This window comes from Bradysia coprophila, assembly GCF_014529535.1.
Source record: "Bradysia coprophila strain Holo2 chromosome X unlocalized genomic scaffold, BU_Bcop_v1 contig_117, whole genome shotgun sequence".
Lineage (NCBI taxonomy): Eukaryota > Metazoa > Arthropoda > Insecta > Diptera > Sciaridae > Bradysia > Bradysia coprophila.
This window is the reverse complement of record NW_023503292.1, coordinates 412526-431913: the sequence shown is the minus strand read 5'-3', so window position 1 is coordinate 431913 and position 19388 is coordinate 412526.

The following is a 19388-nucleotide window of genomic DNA, read 5'->3' as shown; positions in this document are numbered from 1 at the left end:
CTTTATCGCTTTCTTTGCTATATTTTGGACGGTGGTTTCATCCGGTCCTTTACCCTATTTTCCTAAATATTCCAGAATTTTCCTACAAATAATTTTTTGGAAACGTTAGAAACGTGAGAAAATATTTTCTATAATTCCACAAATTACATACAATCAGTAAATGAATGTCTTGTGCAGAATTAGCATCAAAATACTTTCATTTACCGTTGCTGAACTTTATTGCGGAATTAAAATTCTTTTTTCATCACGCATGAAAATTTGTTTCAGATCTTATCCAAATCAATAAGTTAATCAATAAAAAATTGTAGAAATTGTAGAAATTGTAGAAACGTTGAAGATTCCAGTATTAATGAATGCTCATATGGATAAACTGTTATTGCTAATTCTCCTCAAGAAATTCATTAAATGGAAGTACTCAGTTATCTAGTATTTCTGGATCTAGATTCTAGTATAAATACATGTTAATGGTATGACGTTTCTCAACTCAGTGACGTAAAGTAAAACTTTCGTTGCCTCTGTTGTACAACTGAGTGATAAATGCTTTTTTAGGCCGTAGGCCGAGTGGGACAATACACATCGTGTTCCTAAAAAACATTTATCATCGAGTTGTATACAACGTTTTTCGCAATAAAGGCAACGGAAAGTTCTACTTTTCGTCACCTGCTGCGAAAACAAAATAGTTCAATAAAAGTAAATAATAATTTTACGTTTCATTATTAAAATGTCCTAAATATCCTAAAAATATCGTAATAGTCTTGAGACTCTAGATAATCAATTTAGTGTTGTTAGAGCATCAAGTTATTTGTTTACGGTGAGAAGAAAATAAGAAATTTGAACAAGAAGTTTTGCGACAAAATCGATTGTTTTATTATTTGAGAGCATTTGTCGTTATCCAGGCTACAGGTGGACAAAAAAATCCGAACGCGCTCTTTATAGCCCGATTTCGCGGGAAACTGCTGCGGTCTTCCAACCATATGTCCGTGGAGTGATTAACAGTTTTTTCTACGAAAGAAAAACATCAATTCGCTAAATCATTTTTTTAAAACAAAAGCAAATGGGGGGAGGAAGAAAGTTTCTTATTTATATCCTGCCAAAACAGAAAAGCGTAAAAATTAAACGTCAAGAAAACGTCATTTTTCATTGACCTTTAGATTATTGAATGCTCAACAACCAGTATTATGAATTACTCGAATCGACAGTTATTTGGTTATTTCGTGAAACCCAACTAAATGTTCACACACACAACTTACTTCGATTCCTTTTATTTTTTTTTTTCAATATAAAACAAGCTGTCCATATATCGATGTCATCCATTTATGGTTACCTCATATTTCATTGTCGGTATTGATAAGTGAATTTCATATTCCTTAGGTAAAAGTTTTTCCATCGGCGAAAATAATGATTTTTGTTTCTTATTCTTCCATATAATATATCTACCTAACATTTAAAATGCCTTTGTTTAGGCACGGGGGTAGTACGTTGAACTTACTCCGTCGTCGTCATCACATCAGCAGCAAAATTGAAAACCTTAATGTTTTATTACCTTTAAAAATCGTTTTATCAAAATCAGCATTTATTACGATATATATACAAAATTAGATTTATATATTCTTACGTTTACTTATATACATATTTGAAATGATTAATGGGAAAATTAATATCACCACACAATGTATCAATTTGGCTTTTCATGAGAACATTGAGAGCACATCAACCAACCCGTCACATACATTCAACCTGAACAAGATATTTGGAACAATTACCATCAACGTTGAGATTTATACCAACACACATATCTTTATACTTTATACGTATAAACGATGTTAGAAAGCATTAATAATTACATCATCTCACCTATGTATATCAAATATTCTGAATCATCATTCTCTTTAATTCAATCCACATTTCAACCATGTCATGGAGGGCGAAAAGCCAGCCTTTTATAGATTACACCGGAGGTTATTAATTACTAGCGATGCCAAAAAACCGTACACTTGAAAATTGACGTGTTTAAAGGAGAGTAATAGATTATTTTGATATGATTCGCTACGTGAAACCAGGGTAGATGGAAATTATTTTATGTGGGGGTGTGCGGTGCGTGTGTATAGACAAAAGGTAATGTGTGGTTAAAAGTGTCTTAGAAACGACACGTAAATGAATCATATAAGGTAAAATGCGGATGATGCTGCTTTGTTGGCGCTTGCTAAAGGACCATTTGTACTTTTCGACTATTATAATTTGTTGAGATATGGTAAGAAGGGGTTCCGGAATTTTTTAATTATAAAACACCGAAATTACAACACATTATGGCAATCCCTATGATGTGCCCTGCAATATTTCATAGATTTAAACCTTTGCCACATCTTTTTTTTCAGTTCATAAAGAGACATGGAGAAATAAAACAAATATTCTTCCTAGTCCATATACAGTATGCTATTAGGAATCCGATCAGTCGGGTGGGCTCATTCCCATTAAGTATATTTAAGCGTTCTGCCTTTTGCTAGAACAATTATTTGTTTCAGTACGACATTTGTGGTCAGAGCGAGTGTCATAAAAATCACTCTAGATGAAATTGGCTGTTTCTACCAAATAGTCATTTTCTTTCCTCTATGCTGAAACTTCGGAAGCCCTTGTTAAAAAAAAAAGTTGTATTTTCCTCGGAAAAAGTTAAAAAATACATTTTCTCAGGTGATTTGTGTCCCTTGAAATGTAATATCCAACTTATCTTCCCCCGTTGTGTAGAAAATAGTAAGTTACATTGAATGATGTGAACGGAATTTAGTAACTTTTTCGACAAGTGTAGAGTTTGTTCTTTCGAACCGTAGGCCACCACACTTGAAAGTTGATTATATCGGAAGAATTCAGGTAAAGTGAACCGAAAACATCTCTTATGTAAAGGGTCATTTTCGCAAGGAGGAAACTGCCATGTAATGGTCAAGTTTCGAATGGAGCAGTTAATAGAACTAATTTGGTATCCATTCAAACTCGGGGATAAGACACGAGTTACTCAATAATATTTAGTTAGGCTTATAACGTTCAGCGGCAATAGCAATAGTTCACTACTATAAGACGTTCACATCCAGCAAGTACTGATATGATTTTCTCTTCAACTCGAAAGCCTTTTTTCGCCAATTTTCGTTTCTCACTTTAAAAACAAATAAACGAACGAAAAATTCGATATCCTATAAACAATTTAATTAGAAAATATGATAAGGTTAAGCAACTGTGAACTATATGAATAATAAATTCCATCCAACATTATCCGAAGAAAACTGAATTTGTTATGAATAAACGCTGGCAATATTGGAAAAACTTTCAACAATTCAATTTTCAATGATTTATAGACACACTTTCCCATATCATGAAAAACGAAAATATAAAAAAAAATCCACTTTTCCTCGTGTATTAAAAGGTAATTTTTATATTCGAAAGTCTATTCATATCATGTTCAAGTAGAAAAAAAGTTTTTTTTTTTTGAAAAGGTATTGATTGATGCCAGTCAAACTTTATTTAAAGTGTAACTTATCCGAATAACATCATTTTATAACGCTGTAGAAATATGTTGACGAAAATTTACCTTCGTTTCAGCACCTCAGCAGCTACTACACATCTATATGAAACAGAATGTGCGCATAATATATAGAACGAAAACGTTTAGCAAAGTAAGTGATTTAACGGAATTGGAAATTTACGATCGCAAAGAATCTTCAATTTTTTAGTAGGACATTTTATTGGGGAGGAAAATGGCACCTATTTCTACTAAAATCGTGTTTATATGTTCGGTTAGTGAATATAAACGAAATTTTTCGTTTAAAATATTAGTGCAGAAATTACGTCTAGTTTACAGAGCATTTTAATTATGCCATGAACGTTGAAATTAATTTTCTTAAGTAAACTTCTTGGAATGTTTAAATACTTAGTTCAAACATTTAATAGGTACAGTAGTGTCCTTTTCCATAAAATATAAACCCATATGACTGTACCGAGACTACTGACCACCCATGAAATTTTCATTTACAACGAACGTATCACTATACATCTATAGTGAAACCATACAGCAAAAGATGTTGTTTATTTTCTCATTTTCATTTTATATGACCGAATTCCTTGTTTAAATGAAAATTTAACTTAAGTTGATGTCGTCCAGGTTTTTTATGATTCTGTATTTTATCATGCATAAATGAACTTATGTATAGTAACGTTATACGAAAAGCAATTTGTTAACTATGGAATTTTAAATTAAGATTTTTATTATTATCATCTTTTTCCATAGAAACATTTTTTTTCTCTGTTAAATTTAATGTCCATGACTGCAAAATGGTAAAAATGTGTGAGTGTGTATGTTTGTGTACGTCAATGTTTCACCACATAGTTACATTTCAGTCGGGATCCCGGTGCAATTCTGTTCAGGTTCAGGGACTATTTGATGAAAAAACATTTTCCCATATTTTTCCAAATTTTCCGATTTTTTTTTAAATAAGCAAAAATGTAGAATTCTCCTTCTGTTTATACGTTATATAGGAACCAAGGCCTCGATTTTCATGCCGTTCGTAACTTTAAGAAATCATAGCTTGACAGTTCTTATGGGATTTCATACAAGCAAATGTCAAGTTACGTTTAGGAGTTATGAAAATACAAGAATCGTCATCGAAGTTTGCTATTATTGGGCCGTTTCGCCTGTAGTTGACGAGCAACAAATGATATCTTCCAAAAAATTCATTGGAATTACTATACACTTTTTACACCTATAACATCTCGACCACAGAAAGGCATCAGTTCTCTTTTCTCAATTCCACCTGACAATTCGGCTTCCGGCCAGGTCACTCAACTGTTCATCAAATCAAAAGAATCATCAACATCATCAATGCTAACAAGACGAGCAGAAAATCCACAGGAATGGTACTTATCGACATGGAAAAAGCGTTTGACTCGGTTTGGCACGATGGGTTACTCTTCAAGCTGGAAAAAGTTGGAACGCCTTCCTACCTGATTAAGATTATTTCATCATTTCTAAAGGACAGAAGCTTTACAGTCTGTGTCAATGGAGCCGAATCTTCACCAAAATCCATCCCGGCTGGACTTGCTCAGGGTTCGGTTATTTCGCCATTATTGTATGCTGTTTACACTTCAGACCTGAGAGTACCTTTGAGTTGTCAGAGTGGATATTATGCCGATGACACCGCTATTCTCTCTTCAGCGAAACAGTCCAATACAGTAGTCAAAAATCTCTCAGACGCTCTATCGAAGATCCACAAATATTTCGTTAAGTGGAAGATCAAGATCAACTGTGACAAGACGCAAGCGATTCTTTTCAAATTTAACCAATCAAGGAGACGAACACCGTCAAGGGATTTGTACTTCAATGGTTCGTTAATCAGCTTTAAAACGGAAGTAACATACCTCGGGATGGTGATTGATCACAAACTGAATTTTACGAGACAAATTGAATCGTGCAGAATGAAGGCGCTAAACAGTTTCAAAGCACTCTACCCGCGTCTCTGTCGGAATTCATTGCTATCAACAGAGTCAAAGTTGACTTTGTATAAATGCATCATCCGCCCTAAAATGACTTACGCATCACCGGTTTGGATCGGCACATCACGAACGAATCACAACAAATTGAAGGTAACTCAGAACAAAATTTTAAAATGCATCCACAATGTGCCGAGAATGTTCCCTACGATTGCACTCTTGGAAAGGTCCGGAATCGACTCTATCGTCAACTTGTTACAAGAACAAGCCAGTGTTTTCTTCAACAAATGTGCAATATCTGAGCATGAATTGATTAGGCGTATAACGCGGTGATTTTTTAGCTTGTTTTCCTTCTTTCTTTCTTTTCTATCTTTTAATTTTATGAACTCTAAATTTTTCTTCTATTTCTTTCCTTCTTAATGATAAAAATAATGAAGAGGTTTTTGATTGCCATAATTTTTGCCTCAACGATCTTATCAGTGATATTTTGTTCTTCAAATTTCTAAATTGTATTAAATTCAGTATATGACTTGACTAGTCGGTGTGGAATCGATTGATTAATCACGACGATAATTTGTAACTGTGTATGCATACCAAAGATTTATTGAATAAAGGCTTACGATTAAAAAAAAAAAAAAAAAATTCCACCTGATATAGGACGGTCTGCTATTTTTCAAAAGATGTCAACAGTGTCAACAGAAAAATAATTAATCTTTTACTTGTCGGGTTTTAGTCAAATGAAATGCCATCGTATAGAGCATGACCTTACGACTTTGGAACAGTAATTAGTTCTTAAATCCGGCCAAAATCGGCTTGGCGATAAAAAATCTTAAAAAGAATATGAGGAAAAGATAGCAAACGTTTTTTCAAACCTCCAAGAAAATATAGAGAACGATTGATAAACTGTTCCGGAGTCCGGAGGCGAAAATCCGTCGAGTAAAAGATTAATTACTTTTCTGTTGACATTTGCTTTGTTGCAGCGACATCTTTCAGTGAAATAGTGAATCGTACTCTTTGGGAAAGTTGACATAGAATAGAGGAAAGAGGAATTGATGTCGTTATCCCTCGCCAGCTTTGCTGGGTCTAAACCACTACTTCATCTAATAAACATTTTCGATAGTTTGAATATGGCGCACCCCCATTCCACATTTTGATTTCCTACTGTATGTGGGAGAAGAAAACTATATGTGATTCTTGATACAGCTGTTCACGGCTTGCAAAGTAAAACCGTTGCTGGGGTGACAGACGAAAAACCTGTGAACTGCAATGTTAGCACGGCCCGCAGTTTGAAATAATTTAATCAAACAAATGAACTTATTGTGTGTTTGCCTGTATGCATTTGCACTTACTTAGGTAAACTTGTTTATGGACGAAAATAGATATTTGCTTACCGAGTAGATGCGAATTGCTCGATTTGGAATTTCCCAAATTTTTATCTTAATACTTGAACTGTCATTTGACAAGGCGTCAAGAAAAATTCATTTTTATGCGCGCCTTGTGTTTTGTCTTATTTTCTCCCCTAAATCGCCCATGAGAAAATTGCGTTTTCTTGACGACTGGTCGAATGACATTTCTAGTGGCAAAAGTGCAGTACTTTGTCACCGTGACTTTTCTCATTCGAACTGTCGCTTTGTTTTTGTTTTCAAAAATAGATGCAGAATCGCTGTTTTCCACTCTGGGAGAAATAGGAAATTCCACATCGAGCTTAATTGCGACCATCGCTTCGCTCTAGTTGGAATTTCCTATTTTCTACTCTCTGCAAACAAATGACTAATGATATTTTTAGTGGAGAAAATTAAGTCATTCACGCTGTATGACTTAGTTATTTGTTCTCCGAGAGAAAAAAAATAGTTGGAAATTTCATTTAGCCACGCTCTGTCTGCAAGTCACGAGAGAAAATGAAATTTCCTCTTTTTTCCAGAGGTCAACCTAGCAACGATGACTATAGAAGTTCCCGAGATTGCGGATACGAGCCGAAGGCGATTTTGGCAGCACATCGCATGCGCAAAAACCCAATTTACTAACGTTTTAACAACAAGATTTTATGTACAGTAGTGGGCTCATCCCCGTTTTTACAGACGTCAATTTACGCACTGATGCTTAAATAAATAAATGAAAATCCATTTACGCAGTCCTTCGATCGCACTGCTGTATATAATAACTATTTTCTCGACTGCGTTGCGAAAAAATTGTAGTTTAGAGTTCCAATCACACGAAAAAGTGATAATTTTTGTAACGTAAAAACGCAACTACAATTGTTAAAAGTTTCCTATGTGCAGAATGAGCATCAGCTGGATCTACTAACACACACTTATTGTATGATAAACAATCAAAACACATTCTTAACAATGTGTTTACTTCATTCATTCGTGTTATGTGCGCGCATAGATGACGCATCTGTGTGTAGGGTGTCTTTGAATTGTTTACAATACAAAGTGTTTTTGTTTGTACACCAGCTGGTGCTCATTCTGCACATAGAAAACTTTTAGCAATTGTACCTTTCTGTAATTTACTATAGTTCTCACTCTCCCAGTCGTATTGAAAGAATGAAATTAGCCATTTACAGATTGGTTCTCTGAACTTGGTTCGTGCAAAACAAGCTTGTACAAGCCATGAAATAAATAGTTACTGCGTAGTATTTAGACTAGGGTGTATTTTTGATAAATTCTTTGAGAAATTTGAGAAACTGATGTCTAAAACTTGTCCTTGCACTGGTCTATCTAAGTTTATTAAAAGTTGATGTGCTGTCTATATTGTCACAGAATTGGTTCCATCAAGGAAACATATAAAAGTCATCCGACAGGCATACAAAATAGTACAAAATAGACAAATCATATTCGCAATAGTAAAATGGAGGAAAATTGAAAACTTATTGATATCATCACGTAAGTCGTTAAATCTTCCTTTTTTTCGCCTCTCTCTCTATACAAATCGTACACTAATAATTTATAGGTTTAACTGAAGTGTAGAAAGACATATTCTCTTTTCAACGAACAGCAGCAGCACCAACAACAACACAAAAGTCTCATTATTATTATTATTATTCGACGAGATATTTTTTTTTTTTGAATCATATGTGAAATTGTGAACAATAATTTTTTTCTTTGATCTCTCTTTTAAGCGACAACGTTTCAAATAGATATATATTCAAAAATATTAAAATAAATAACGGAAAATATTTATATATGCAGTGTACATAAACGTACATAAAGATGTTTCGTATGAGAATATACTTTTTATGTCATTTCATGTTAAACAATAAATTCAAATAATGACATTTTGAAGACATTGCGAAAAACATATAATACGAGAAGTCAAATTGTTCGGTTGAATTTGCCAACTTTTCCGTTCTGACAAGCCGTTACTGTTTGGTAATTTTGTATTATATTGTCTTGTGAATCATTTATATAAAAGTTGAAAAATTGAAGATGCTTTTTAATGGTTTCTGGCATATTTTCCATTCGATTTTATAGCTGCTGCTGCTGCTGTGCTACTTCAAAGTATGTGCCGCAATTACTGTACCTCTACACGAACAGAGCATATTCACTGGGTATAAACATTTGATGTTTAACTTACCATTTTATACTAAATAATGTACGTTATTCACAAAAGACTGCAAAATTTACTCAACGAATAATGAATTTTTGTGATTATTTTACTGAAGGATTTGTCTTCGTTGATATAAATGGTGCACGTTTATTTACTTTTCATGGGTGAAAAATGTTTAAATATATGGCTTGTTCAATGTTATAACGATCCGTTTATTACCAAGTTAGACGAATGTACGTACATATTAAAAAGATTTTGTTCTTAAAGTGGGATCCGTTTTTTTTTTCAAAGTTTTTATTCCATTCGGTTAAATTAAAAAAAAAATTCTCTTACACCGTTTCGATTATACTACAAACTTTGTGATTGAGGTGAGGCTCTTCATCTAACATAACAATTATCCAGATATTTACTCAACTCTTACCGCACCGACCAAATATCATTAAATTTTAGATTATTCAATTTTTACCAGACTACACCCAGATCTCCCTTATTTTGTCCGATTGGTTACTGACAGGGACTATTTTTGTGAAAACGTTGTTCCATATTTTGCCAAAAAATGGATGTTTAGGAAAATTTTGGAATATTAAGGGAAAAAAGTCCAAAATGATTTATAAAAAAAATAGCTAACGCCGACCCGTACGAAACACCTATTCGTGTCAAAAGCCTTTAGTGTGAAATTCTTTATATCTCTTACTTGATACTCTTCTCTACTGAAAAGCTATTCGCCCTTTAAAATCACTTACATTACCACTCTTTTCCTTGTTATTACATACAAATTAATTGCCGGAGGCAATATCGACAGCCCCTTCGAAGTCAAATCTCATACATTCCTATTTAAACAGCCATATAGCGCCATAATTACCTATATTAAATAAACATTTCACAGATGAATATGCTATTATATAGCTCTATATGCCTGTATATAGCTCAATATAGCTGTATATAGTTGAATATAGATGTCCATATATGCAATGCCTAAAACACCCCACACACATAACCAATTACTTCTATGTTAACAGAAACTCTCTAAGTACCATTTCTTCCGATATATTTCAATTATACTAAAATCCAATATGGCCGCCAGCAGCCATTTTGTTGGGTGACAAATAGCACTGACGCTTTACATTCGTTAATACCTTTCAAACAAAAAAAAATCATGAAATTCGGTCAAAATAAATTTACTCGAGATATTGGCAAAATACTCGAGGTTCACTGTACGGCTGAGTAGCCGGATAAGAGCTCACTCCAAGAGACCTAGCTCACGCTCCGGTGGACCTATTTTTAATCTTTTTTTTCCTTGATTGGTACAGTCAATACCTATCTAATAAAGCGAAAGTAGTCGAACTATGTTCAAATTTGGGCGCCCTATAAGTAAAAACTGCTTGGCGCACTGTACCTAGTTCACACCAAGGGGTCTAACTCACGAGTCGGTCATCCGATTTCCATAAACTTTTTTTTCGTCGATTGGTATTGTAAATACGTATCACTTACAAGTGTAGCGGTTAAATGTCCAGAGATATCTTCAAAAAACCGTAAAGCACTTATTGGGCCCCGCTTCGGGAGAAGTTGATCCAAAATCACTCATCTTCGAACTTAGCCTCTCTTTTGATATTACCAAACGCGGAAAAAAAGAATTTTAGAAATCAGATGTGTTTTACTCAAGTTATCGTGCAGACAGACATTTTTTTCTCGCTGATTTGGCATCTATGTACAACCACAATAGGTTTCCACTTACTCAGGGAGTCCAATTCGACGTGATACAAACGTATGCGTAAACCTATAAGATCCCAGTACTTCGTACGTACGTACGTAAACTTTTTTGGCATGTGGTACAAAACCAAGTATCTTATAATAAGGTTCTCCATCGATAAAAAATAAGAAAGAATTTTGTTTGAAACTTAATTACTACTTTAGCAGTGTTGGATAAAGAATCTTCATAAAATTTTGCATAGGAAATCTAAGATGACTTGACATAATATTGAATAATTTCGAGATTAGTCACCCATCCAAGATCGTCGGAGGTTTTCTTGTAACTAAAGAACGTGGCGCGAGCTGCGAGCTTATACATTGCAATCTAAAAAGATTTTTCATCTTCTCAAGATCCACGTCGGCATATTTATTGGAGGGACTACTTTCGGGAAAACACTTTTGCATGTTTTCTTAGATCTTCCAATATTTTCATAGATTATCCCAAAACGAGCCGTCAGAACAGTCGGAGCGTTTGCTGCGACTGAGCCCCATACGAACCCGTACATCTATTGCGCACGTGACCCTAGTTCGTCCGTAGCCCTACTCTTCCCGTAAACGTTGGTAAAGTAAAATTCTTATGAAATTTGTACGTCTTAAAAATTGCGCATAGCGCAATTACGAAGCCCCGTACGATGTTCCTTTCAAACGTAACACAAATTTCAAATTGACCTACAATTTCCTCAGTCCTATATTAACCTATATTTACCTATAAATAAACAATTTACTGATAAATATGCTAGTATATAGCTCAAAATAACTATCTATACCGTTATATAGCTCAATATACTATATATATTTATATATAGATATCCATATTTGGGATCCTTGAAACACCACACACACATAACCAATCACTTCCCACTGATCAATAACTTTGTAAGAATTATTTTCACCGATTTATATTGTTTTTACAAAAATCCAAAAAGGCGGCCGACGGCCATTTTGTTAGGGGCCATTCACAAATTACGCACGCTCTTAAGGGGGGAGGGGGGGTTTGACAAAAGCGTACGCTTCATACATTTTTGAAATTTTCTCCATACATTTTCGCGTGCAAGGGGGGAGGGGGGGGTCTGAAATTTCGAATTTGGTGCGTGCGTAATTTGTGAATGGCCCCTTAGGAGGTGGAAAGTAGTGCGGCTGCTTTACATTCGTTAGTACCTTTCAAACAAAAAACGAGCCATCAGAACAGTCGGAGCGTTTGCTGCGACTGAGCCCCGTACAAACCCGTATATCTATTGCGTACGTGACCCTAGTGCGTCTGTCACCCTACTTTGACCGTAAGCCTATGTGCCGGTTAAAGTAGTTAAAGTAAAATTATTATGTAATGTGTACATCTTAGAAATTGCGCATAGCGCAATTACGAAGCCCCGTACGACGTTCCTTTCAAATAAAACAAAAATTTCAAATAGCCCTAAAATTTTAATTTATTGAGTATAAATACACATAGGGCCTAGTATCGGCCTCAGTCCGAGGATCCAAATTTAATTTTTTTTCAACTACATTCTATTCGGCCTCTGATTACCTTCCAAATGAAACAAAAAATACGAAAAACGGATGAAATTTGCTCGGGTTATATGTAAAATACACATAGGGCCCTAGTAGCGGCCTTAGTCCGAGGACCCAAATTTAATTTTTTTTCAACAACATTCTATTCGGCCTTTGATTACCTTCCAAATGAAACAAAAATTACGAAAAACGGATGAAATTTGCTCGAGTTATATGTAAAATACACATAGGGCCCTAGTAACGGCCTTAGTCCAAGGACCCAAATTTAATTTTTTTTTCAACAACATTCTATTCGGTGTTCGATTATCTTTCAAATGAAACAAAAATTACGAAAAACGGATGAAATTTACTCGAGTTGTATGTAAAATACGCATAGGGCCCTAGTAGCGGCCTTAGTCCGAGGACCCAAATTTAATTTCTTTTTCAACAACATTCTATTCGGCCTTTGATTACCTTCGAAATGACACAAAAATTACGAAAAACGGATGAAATTTACTCGAGTTCTATGTAAAATACACATAGGGCCCTAGTAGCTTTTCACTTCTAAGGCCCTAACTCACGGTCCACTCACCCGATTTAAAAAAAACTTTTTTTTCCTGGATTGGTATTGACAATACCTATCATTTGCCGTGTCATTTCCATCGTTTATTTTGCCATAAATATCACCAAAAGACCTTAAATCACTTAGGTGGCCCTCACTCACGAAGGGCCGACCCGAATATGCCCATCTTCGAACTTAGCCTCACTATTTTGACTATCTTTCAGGGAAAAAAAAATTTTGAAATCGGATTTGATTTACTCAAGATATCGACGTGACAGACAGACGGACAGACGGCCCAAATTTCTATTGCGGATTCGTCATCTATGAACATAGGCAAACACTTTGCCTTTACCGTCTGCTTCGAATTCCATCAATTACACACGGCATCGTAATCCTATAAGCCCCTTCGTACTTCGTACGGGGCTAAAAATTCATGAAATTCGGTCAAAGTTTACTCGATATATTAACAAAAAACACCACCTTCACTCTACGGCCGAGTAGCCTCATATAAGCTCACTCCAAGAGACCTAGCTCACGCTCCGGTGAACCGAATTTCATGAACTTTTTTTCCCCTGATTGGTAGGTCAATACCTATCTAATAAAGCAAAATTCATCAAAATCCGGTCAAATTTGGCCAACGTTCATGCAAAAACGGGTTGCCGCCCTGTACCTGGTTCACACCAAGGGGTCTAACTCACGAGTCGGTCATCCAATTTCCATAAACTTTTTTTTCGTCGATCGGTATTGTAAATACCTTTCATTTGACGTATTTGACTTACAAGTGTAGCCTTTAAATGGGCAGATATATCTTCGGAAAACGTTAAATCACTTATGGGGCCCCAGCTCGGGAGGGGTCGACCCAAAATCGCCCATCTTCGAACTTAGCCTCACTATTTTGACTATCTTTCAGGGAAAAAAAAAATTGAAATCGGATTTGATTTACTCAAGATATCGACGTGACAGACAGACGGACAGACGGCCCAAATTTTTATTGCGGATTCGTCATCTATGAACCCTATAAGCCTCTTCGTACTTCGTACGGGGCTAAAAATATGGGAAAGTATGGAAAATCCGCGAAGTTAAACCTTGTTGATAGAGAGCCTGAAAAGTTCAAACTTGAGTTCATCGGAGGATTCGATACAATAGAATTTCGGGGAGAATATAGCCAATAATTTTCGATTTGACCACTAACAATTTACATCTCATGTACACGAATATATTGAACATTTACAAAGACATTCAGTCCAATAGAAGAACAAAAGTAGTCCATAACAGTGTCACGTAAATTTAAATTGAATTCGTTTGCCGTCCTCGCCACCTCCTAATACTGTCATAAAAATGATTAAATTATCGATTGATCGATTCTAACTGTTAATGTCAATTAATGCCATTAATCAAAATAGAAACTACTTTTTTTAAGGTGGTGAAAGTGTCAAGTAGCATTTGGATTTTACATGTAAATTACAGCTATTTAGGTGTGAATTTGATACAGAGAGCTGAGAGTTTGTTTGCTAGAGAGAGTATTGCTCGGTGCATACAAAAACTAAAGAGCTTCAGCTTGAACATTTTCATAAAATGAGTTACCGGGTTTTCTATGAGTAGTTTACCCTGTCGCCCCTTCATTACATTAGCATAAAGCAGTGAGACTGCTTCGTAATTCGTTATATTACAATCGATGTAGAGAAAAATTGGATAAATTCGTGAAACTTGTTGCATGGCTCAATAACATTTTTGTCTGTCTAAAATGTTCAATTTATTTAAATAAACATTTTCGTTATGATGACTATGTTAGCCTTCTTGCCTATTTTAAGGTTGACTTGCTGTATATTATTGTTCATTTGAAACCCAACGACACGTTAATTTATTCCTCTTCAAAAACGGCTTCGATGACACATGTTTTCTCTATTAAGTTAAAGTGCCCCCTCATACTCAACGACATCCCATCACCACCACCATCGCCACCATTGTTCACAAACACCCATATTACTCGAATACATTTTCAAAACTAAATTGTTTCGAATTCATACATATAATATGTTACTGTCCTTGACGTCTGTCTGAAGCAGCCACACATGTAATCAGAAAATGCTTATGTGACCGTAAATGATATTCCATAAAGTTAACTCAGTTGAAATAATATTAGTAAATTAACTCAATTAAATGAACTTTAATTTCGGTTTTTCTTTTTAAGCTTTTTTAATAATTGTTTTCGGAATCTGTTGTGATAAATTTAATTTTAATGCGCTTATCTTGGTCTTAGACATCTTTTTCTATACCGTCTTAAATTACTTTCGTTGTCCCCATCTCCAGTGTGTATACTGTTGAATAAAGACGTAACAAAGAAAATTTGCAAAATCGCATTGGATTTACGAACGGAGCGGAGAAGAGGATGATTCTTAGTGTAAGCCGGTGCACACAGTAAGTAGACGATGTCGTTATATCTCTCACATCTTTCAAAAGTAAAATAGAAAACTCGTTTTTGTAACATTTCGCTGCGTTTTTTTCTTCTTCTGCCAATCCATTTTTTTTTGCTCCTCGCTCTCTCGTCTATTTCACTTCTCAACCTTTATATCAATTTTAAACTTACCTAAATGAAAAGAGAGCACAATAAAAACAAAAACCGACCAAACAAAAACAATTAAATGAAAAATACCTTGCAAGCGTGCCAAAAAACTATATCATGCCTGATATCCGAAACATTGTCTAAATATTTCCAATTTCCAATGAAACCACATTTGCAGGAATTTAAAGTATTTTTAGAGATTAACAAGAGTATCGTGCGTTTTGCTATGTGTAAATTGTTGGTAGGAATACACACACAGGAGGAAAAAAAACATTTTTTGGTGACTACAATGAATGAATTCAGTTTTTGCCTAATTTATTTTTGGTGACGAGACGACTCGGTTATGCAAAAAGCAGATTATAATATGTATATGATGTAAGAGGTAACGTGACAATAAATGAAAACACAAAAATGTGTAAGTGAAAAGTTGCGTCTCGCGATCATTCATAAATTACGTAACGTTTTTTCAGTGCTGCCATTGAAATTAAATTTTAAATAACTCGAGGAATATATGCGCTCTGCGAACTTTAGACTAAGTTTTCCTCCATATATCACATAACTTTGTTTCAGTGCTGTCATCAACTCAAATACCTCGATGAATACGCACTCTGCGAACTTAAGACTGTGTTCTACCTCCAAAATTACGTAACGTTTTTTCAGTGCTGTCATCGACATTAAATCTTAAATAATTCGAGAAATACGCGCTCATCGAACTTAAGGCTATGTTCTCCACCGTAAATCACGTTGCGTTTTTTCATTCCTGTCATCAAAATTAAATCGTAACTAGCTCGAGGAACACGCACTCAGCGAACATAAGACTGTGTTCTACCCCTAAATTAAACCTGAAATAACTCGAGGAATACGCACTCTGCAAAGGTAAAATCGTTACGTAATTTATGAATGTTTATGCCTTGCCTTAGGTTTAAATCATTCAATTTTTGCAACTCAAGTGTGATGAGCAAAATACGCGACAACACCGAATACCATATACCATACACCATACGTTGATCATTCTAAATTTAAATAAATTTTTTATATTTGAAATAACAGGAGCAAAAACCCCGACCAACCAGCGATATTCGTATCAAGCAGTTCCATCTGAAGAAATTTCGTGCATGCATCCAATCTTCAAGATAATAATGTGAAGAAAATCCACGATTTAAATTGACTTCAAACAAGGAAGGTACATTACCACATTGAAGTTTTCTTTTTCTCCCCCATCCCCGAATGTGTCTCACAAGTCCTTGAAAAAGATATAAATCTTTTCAAATGCAGCCACGTAGGAGCAAGGTATACGTTTCGCTATTATATTATTGCTTGGATTTAAATGGTTTTGGTTTCACTTCGGGATATCTAATGCACATAATATGGAAAATTGTGAAAATGTGTTCAATGGTGGATTTAAAGCTTTCTTGGATTTGAGGTTGTGGAATGGAGAGAGAGAGAGGAAAAAAAAGTCCAAGCAAAATTTATTTCTGTTGAAAGGTGAACCAAATTATTATACGATGTTAGAGTCTTGTTGTATGTGTGTTATGCAATTATATGTCGACGGAGAGGAGGAAAAAAAAACTCTGAGAGCAAACGACCAGTGAATATATGTAAGTATAGCCATGAATTATGTAATTTTCAGTGCTATGCAATTTAGAGCTACAAAATCCTACCACTCGCAAACAATAATTACGTTACAAAAGTTATACCTTTTTCCAGGAAATGTTCATTTTAGTCGTTCGTACATATTTAAGGGATTTCCCGTTATAAAATTTTGGTTAAATATTTTAGTTAACACAACATAAATTACGACAAATTACATGAAAAGTTACCGGAAGATATAACTAAATTAATCGGTGTTGGTTTGCATTTCGCCTTTTTTGGAAAATTATGCAAAAATATGTAATTATTTCACTCGACATTATCAGGTAGTTGTGTATATGCGCTTTCCGAACGCAAAATTAAATGAATTGGTCGGAACGGATTGTTGGAAATGCTGGTTTTTAACGGGGTATTTTGACATATTAGGTTGAAAATATGTTATGATTCGTCATGTATCTATCTATTGGCACTTGATTTGCAATGTGGAGGGCACCACAGTAGATGGCGTTACTTTTCTATGAAAAAGCAAAGATCACGAGTTGTCATCTAATTTTTCCAAATATTTTTGTCGTATCATGGGCGCGCGTTAGCATAGCGCCCGTGACGCAAGTCCTATAACTAGAAAAAATTTCAAAAAAAATTTTTTGTCGTAGACTGCAGAACCATATATACAGCAAATATTGAAGTTCTACAGTTCAAAGACAAATGACTCCAAATTACCATTAAAAAAACTAGGCGTCCGTACGAGTTCAACGAGCTATCACACGTTCTTGCAGCTTAAAATTTGGCCACGCAAAAAATCTTCAAAGAAGCCCCATTTCCATACATTTTGGTCAATTTCAGTACTTTAAACGAAATGAAAAAATCCTACGTTACTTTGTTAGTCCGTCCGTCCGTCCGTCCGTGTTTCCTATCTTCTAAAGTCTTCTTTAGATTTTGTTGAAATTTTGGGAGTAGATTCTAGTCGTCATTCTAAGACATTCCAGAAAAAAAAAATTAGGGGGGAACCGGCCTCGTTTCGGAGCTAGGGCTCCTCGAAGTTCCCATATAGGCCCCATATAAGAACACCTTTAAGTGTGTGTGGATGGGTATGGTAGAACAAATTTGTTCGCTTATGGTATTTGGTAAGCTCTACTCGCCTCAATTTTTTTCCTAAATTTAGTATTTTTTAAATTTTTCAAAATTTTTTAAATTTTTCAAAATTTTTAAAATTTTTCAAAATTTTTAAAATTTTTAATTTTTTTTAAATTTTTCAAAATTTTTTAATTTTTTTAAATTTTTCAAAATTTTTTAAATTTTTCAAAATTTTTTAAATTTTTCAAAATTTTTTAAATTTTTCAAAATTTTTTAAATTTTTCAAAATTTTTTAAATTTTTCAAAATTTTTTAAATTTTTCAAAATTTTTTAAATTTTTAAATTTTTCAAATTTTTCAAATTTTTTAACTTTTTTTTTCAATCTACTAATTCTTCCAAAAGAACTGATATCAGTCAAAAACACTCAAAAGAGTAAAAGTGACGCAAGTCCCTGTGCATACTTCCAAAACAACTGATATCGCTGGAGGTGACGCATTCTGCGCTTGTACGCAAAAACTGTAACAGGAAAAATTTGACCAAAGAAATTCTAGAAACAAAATTTTACCAAAAAAGTTTTGCGTCACAAAGTGGCAGATGATTCGGACGTATTAGGACGTATTCTTGCCTATTTTAAAAAATTTCTTAAAAGTACTTTCCTCAACATCTGCCACTTGTGACGCAAAATTTTTTTGGTAAAATTTTGTTTCTAGAATTTCTTTGGTCAAATTTTTGCTGTTACAGTTTTTGCGTACAAGCGCAGAATGCGTCACCTCCAGCGATATCAGTTGTTTTGGAAGTATGCACAGGGACTTGCGTCACTTTTACTCTTTTGAGTGTTTTTGACTGATCGTGATCTTTGCTAATAGTGTTTCCAGCCTACATCTAAAATGCCAATAAATGGAGTTCATTTTACGCTTCTCTCAATTTTCTTTGCGCTTAAAAGTCTCACATTTGTAGATCAGATCTTCTAGATCTAACAGTCACGTGGTTGGTGTCAGGTTTCAAGTGACCATAAGGTGAATTCGGGCGATTACCGATGGGCCTTTTGAATTTTTGTATGCAAATTTTTATCTTTTAAACACATAGGTGGAACAAATATTTGACTAACGAAAATGGATATTTATCGAGTTATTGATGATTAAAATCGCTGGCAGCACTGAAAAAAGCGAACGACATTTTTGAATAATGATTTTTGGAAGAAGGTTTTGATGATACCTATAGGACAAACCTATTTTTATCGAAATGGATATCTAACACGAAAATTCTATTCGCACACTGAGCAAATACCCACAACATTATAAAGTGACTTTTCGCACATTCAACCGTTTCTTCGCTATTACCACT